The 5,785-nt window shown below is 44.1% G+C and overlaps 1 pseudogene; it reads right to left on the bottom strand.

The window, feature by feature from the left end:
- Positions 1-629: 629 nt before the first annotated feature.
- Positions 630-1,063, bottom strand: LOC130033714 (immunoglobulin kappa variable 1D-12-like; annotated as a pseudogene).
- Positions 1,064-5,785: the final 4,722 nt, after the last annotated feature.

Below are 5,785 nucleotides of genomic sequence, written 5' to 3'. Positions count from 1 at the left end.
ATTGCGGCCACGCAAGATTATATGATTCTCATAACCAGCTATAGAAAACAAAGTATTTCACAATGCCTTTCCAGCAATTCTGATTGTTTGGGGGTGGGGGGGGGAAGGAATTCTAATGGTGCAATTTTTTTTGTCAAAATAATGAATGTAATCAATGTAGAGAAGAGTTAAGTGGAAATTATCTGCCTCACAGGCATTGGGAGGGTTGGGAGGGAGGTATATTGGGGTTCTTGGTGTTGAAAAATGAGTACTGGTGAAGGGAGAGGTTTTTGATCATTGTATGACCTAGACTTAAACCTGAAAGCTTAGTAACTTTTCCCACAGTGATTCAATAAATAAATATAAGAAGAAAAATAAAGTAATAAAATTATGAAAAAAGTAAGGTGGAGTTCATGCCCAATTCAATCACCTAATCAGTGGCTGAATAAATAGCAGTACTCCTACATAAAAAAAAAAAAACTTCTACTTTTACCAGAACTTTCTCTCATGGTTCAGCCTGGCTGCATCTGATATAACTTCAGTAGTGGAGGCACGTGGAGGAACAGCTGGGGCAGTCCAGCCTCACAGAGCTGATCTCTGGGGGTTTATGTTCTGGCATGTATCACTGTGGGAGGGAGATTATTATGCTGTTAACAGTAATAAGTGGCAGCATCCTCAGGCTTAAGGTTGCTGATGGTGAGAGTGAAATCTGTACCAGATCTACTTCCACTGAACCGAGAAGGGACATCTGGTCCTATGGTTTGCACCATAGATCAGGAGCCTGGGAGCTTTCCCTGGTTTCTGCGGATACCAGGCTAAGTAACTGTCAGTGTTCTGACTAGCCTTGCAGGTGATGGTGACTTTGTCTCCCAGAGATGCAGACACAGATGGAGGCTGGGTCATCTGAATATCACACCTGGAACCTGGGGATTAAAATATAAACAAACATCATCACCACCATTCATTGTACTTTAAGTTATTTTCCCTGAAGCACGGGTAGCACTAGGTCCAGTAAACCCTCATTTCCCACCTTACCCGGGAGCCAGAGCAGCAAGAAGCTGAGGAGCTGCACAGGGGCCCACATGTCCACTCTGGGTGTGACAGAGACTGACCCTGCAGGGTGACACAGACTATTATTGAGTGTCCAGGCATGACTCTGAGGACTTGCAAATGAGAGGGGGCTGGGCAGGCTGGGCAGGCAGAGGGGGGAGGGTGTATGAGGGGATCAGCCCAGCTGCAGGAAGTCAGGGGTGCAGAACTTTGCCCACAAAGAACATGTTCCTCCTCGGCCCCAGGAGGACCTCAATGTGAGCACAGAAGGGCGGGTTCCTGGCCCCCTGTGTTAGGACACAGCCTCTTACATTCTCTTTCCCAGAAACAAACTTTGTCAGAACACACCATTCTAGGCTTCCTCAGGAATTGTACAAATTCCTTTGATTTCTCATCTGTGTATAAAAATGAGGCAAGGGAAGTCTTCTCTTTGAAATTGCATTATATTTTACTGCCCTTTGTAACTGTTACTGACCTCCTGTTGTTCATTGATTTGCTCGAGTGGGCCCAGTAACGTCTCCATTGTGAGACTTATTGTTACTGTGTTTGGCATATCAAATACTTCACGGGTAGCTTGCCAGGTTTTGCCGTGTGGACAAGATATGTCGGTAGCTTGCCGGGCTCTCCGAGAGGGGCAGAGGAATCGAACTCCGGTCAGCCGTGTAGGCCTCGTGCAAGGCAAACGCCCTACCACAGTGCTATCACTCCAGCCCCCTGCCATTTGTAAAGGATTAAAATTTTATGTTTTTCTATTTGATAGTGGGAGGGCTCTTTGTCAGTCAGTGCTCAGAAACCTGATGGTCACTCTGAACATCACGTAGCCATCGGGATGAGCAGTTCAATGTCAGGGACCAAGGACACAAGGCTTTTGTGGTGCTGCAGTGCTGGAACTGTCAGGCTTTTATCTACAGGTGCTCTGGGATATGCGGGATGCAGGGTTCCACTTGGGGTGAGGGAGTTAGTGTGGGTAAAGATAGGACTCACACAAGAACTGTCACTCTGGACTGGGGCAGAGATCCATGCTGGGGGAGTCAGCATCCGGGTTCCTAAGAGTGCCGTCCCAACACCCCATCAACATCACTGTTCTTTCATTCTGGAGGTTGTCCCTGGAACTGTAAACCATATTCTCTTGCAGTATCCTATGGTTCCACACCACTGAGTTCAGCACCCAACAGACACCAAACCAGACTTCCATGAACCATTACCACAAGATGGGCAGGATTGAGTGATCACTGAAGGAAAAAAAAAAAACAGAGTAAACTCTGTGTACTACTAGAAGTGACTTCAAAGCAAACAAAATATTATTTAAAATATTTATTTATTTGGGGGCCCCTCATATCCTGTTCATTGGACCCTATGATCACTGTGAACAATATTCAGCCATCTGGCTGGGAAATGCAGTTCTAGGGCCATTTGATTTGAGGTATTTCTGATCAGAATAAAAGTAACAACAACTTCATCCTAAAGGCAAGGTCAGGCTCAACAAACAAGATGAGCATGAAGCCTGAGCGGTAAGAGTACAGGGAAAGAGAGGTAATGGGGTTTCTCCTTACCTTAGGTGCCCCTGAGGCAGTCCTGCTCTGAGGGTCCAGGAGTGTGAAGCTTCAGCTCTGGATCCCTCAGAGAAACAAACAGTCCAGGGCTCATGCTACACACATGGCATTCTCACATTCCGGGCAGTTGGAGAGTGAAGTTGGAGAGTCAAGGTTGCTCAGGGTCACTTCCAATGAGATTCTCCTCCTGTCAACAGGAGTCCCTCTCTCCTCTTGTCCAGCCAGCAAGTCTCTTCTGGGTGGGTGTCTCATAGGACAGAGGGGGGTTCCCTGATGTCCCTATATCCGCATCTAATCTCCCCCGCCCCCGTGTGACCTCCCTCACATGGGGTCAAAACAGTTCATAGTATAATGGCATGACAGGACTTCTATTACGTATTATTTTCTATATTTTTTTGGTTATTTATTTTTTATTGAATCACAGTGAGATACAAAGTTACAAGGTTGTTCATGATTGGGCTTCAGTCATACAATGTTCCAACAGCCATCCTTCAGTGTACATTTTTAGCCATCAAAGACAAAAAACTTCTATCCCAAGACCAGAAAACGGTGAAAATCTCACTACAAATCAGACTTCTAGACACTTCATACTTTCCTACCACACCACAGACAGAGCCCCTGGCTCTGCTGACAACCAGCCTGTGACTCTCAGTATTTCTAAGAGCCAGGGATTCTTTTGTCACTTATGGGATCAGTCTGCCATCTAGTGGCCAATCTGATACAGCAACTAAATAAGTTTTAGGTGCTGGTGATCTCTGTAAGGTAAGGTAAGGTAAAGGCCCTCCCGTTGATCGTTGATTTGCTCGAGCGGGCCCAGTAACATCTCCATTGGAGACTTTGTTGTTACTGTGTTTGGCATATCGAATACTCTCGGTAGCTTGCCGGGCTCTCCGAGAGGGGCGGAGGAATCGAACTCGGGTCGGCCATGTTGGCTGCTTGTAAGGCGAACGCCCTACCACTGTGCTATTGCTCCAGCCCAGATCTCTGTAATCCTGGAGAATCCAGATTCTATTTTTTTTTAATTTTTTAAATTTTTGTTATGAGACACTATGAAGTACAGTTGTAGACTTACAAATTTTTGTGCTTGGATTTCAATTATACAATGATCAAATACCCATCTCTCCACCAGTGCTCATTCTCCACCACCAATGATCCCAGTATCCCTCCGACCCCCCATATCCCCCATCCTACCCTGCCTCTGTGACAAGGCATTACCTTTTGTTATCTCTCTCCTTTTGGGTGTTGTGGTTTGCAAAAGAGGCAATGAGTGGCAATCATGTTTGGTCTATAGTCTACTTTCAGCATGCTTCTCCGATCCTGGGAAGATCCTCCCAACACCCTTTATTTGGTGCTCCCTTCTCTATCTGAGCTCCCTTTTTCCCTAGCATGTGTGGCTGGCCTCTAAGCTATGGAGCAAAATTCCTGGTACTAATCTCAGCCATTCTTGAGTGTTAGTCTTCTATTTTGTTACTTTATGTTCCCCAGATGAATGCAATCTTTCTATATCTATCCCTCTCTTTCTGACTCATTTTGCTTAACATGGTACTTTCCATGTAGTACCACTGGTATGTAAATTTCATGACTTCATCTTTTCTAACAGCTACATAGTACTTCATTGTATAAATGTACCAAAGTTTCTTTAACCACTAGAAGAATGTGTATTCTTTCTTTTTGGGGTATAAAGCCCTGTATAGGTCTATAAGCCCTTTCTATTATATTTCTTCTTTCAAAGCCAATGATTTCTGGCTGAGTTTTGTTCTTGTTGATCTATCCAGAGGTGGCAAGGCGATATTGAAGTCTCCAAGTCCTATTGTGTTGCCACCAATGTCCTCCTTAAAATCTGTTAGCAGTTGTTTTAAGTATTTAGCTATTCCGTCATTTGGTGCGATACATTGAAGAGTGTAATTTTTTTCTGCTGTACATATCCCTTGATGAAGAGAAAATAGCCTTCGCTGTTCCTTCTAATCTTTTTCAACATGAAATTAATGTTGTCGGATACTAGTATGGCCACTCCAGCTTTTTTGAAGGAGCTGTTTGCTTGCAGAATTGTTTTCCATCCTTTCACTTTGAGTCTGTGTTTGCTCTCTCTGTTGAGATGAGTTTCTTGTAGGCAGGAGAATGTTGGGTTCTGTCTCTGTATCCATTTTGCCACTATGTGTCTCTTAAATGGTGAATTTAGACCATTGACATTGAGAGAGATTACTGTTATGGGGTTTTGTGTCATCTTTTTGTGAGGGTGTGTTGTGGTTGTAGGGTTTGTCTTGTCTTATAGTAGCCCCTTTAGCCCTTGTTTTAGGTTTGATTTTGAGTCTATGAAGTTCCTGAGCTGCTGTTTATCGAGAAAATAGTGTACCATTCCTTCGATTTTGAGTGAGAGTTTAGCCGGATAAAGTATTCTTGGTGAAGCATTCATTTCAGTGAGTTTTTTCACTGTATCTCGCCACTGCCTTCGGGCTTGGAGGGTTTCCTCTGATAGATCTTCTGTGAATCTAAGGGGTGCTCCTTTGTATGTGATTTCCTTCTTTGACCTTGCTACTTGCAGTATTGTGTCTCTATCAGCAGCATAAATCATTCTAACTATGATATGTCTTGGAGTGTTTTTGTTAGGGTCTCTTTTAGCTGGCACCCTTCGGGCTCCTTGAAACTGAATGGCTGCATTGTCGAGCTCTGGGAATTTTTCAGCGATGATTTGTTTAACCGTGGCTTTTTCATTGGGATTCTTTCCCTGAGCTTCTGGTAGTCCAGTGATTCTAATGTTGTTTCTCTCGGAATCGTCTCTTAGGACTCTGATTCTCTCTAGAGCTACTTTGAGGTCCCTTGCCACTGTTTGTTGTTGCCTGTTGGCTTGGTGGAGCTGATCTTCCAGCTCACTGATTCTTTCCTCAGCTGTGGTCATTCTACTTTTGAGGGCACATACTGAGTTTTTTAATTCGTCTACGAAATCTTTAATTTGTGACATTTCTGTGCATAGCTTTCCAATTTCTGCTCTCATCTCTTCCTGTATTTTCTTGATAGCCCGATACATTGTTTCTTTCATATCCTCCTTCAATTAACTGCATATCTGTCTGACTGTTTCCTTGAGTTGATTGAACATCTTCATGACTTCATACCTGAATTCTTTGTCAGAGAGGTCCCTTAGGTGAGCAGCACCTACAGAGGCTTCTGCACTCTTTTCATTGCTCTCCCCTTGTGGTGGGGATCTA

The sequence above is a fragment of the Sorex fumeus genome, unplaced genomic scaffold (assembly GCF_029834395.1).
Source record: "Sorex fumeus unplaced genomic scaffold, SorFum_2.1 ptg000006l, whole genome shotgun sequence".
NCBI lineage: Eukaryota > Metazoa > Chordata > Mammalia > Eulipotyphla > Soricidae > Sorex > Sorex fumeus.
Note: the sequence above shows the minus strand (reverse complement) of the source record. Positions and strands in the feature narration are given on the sequence as shown.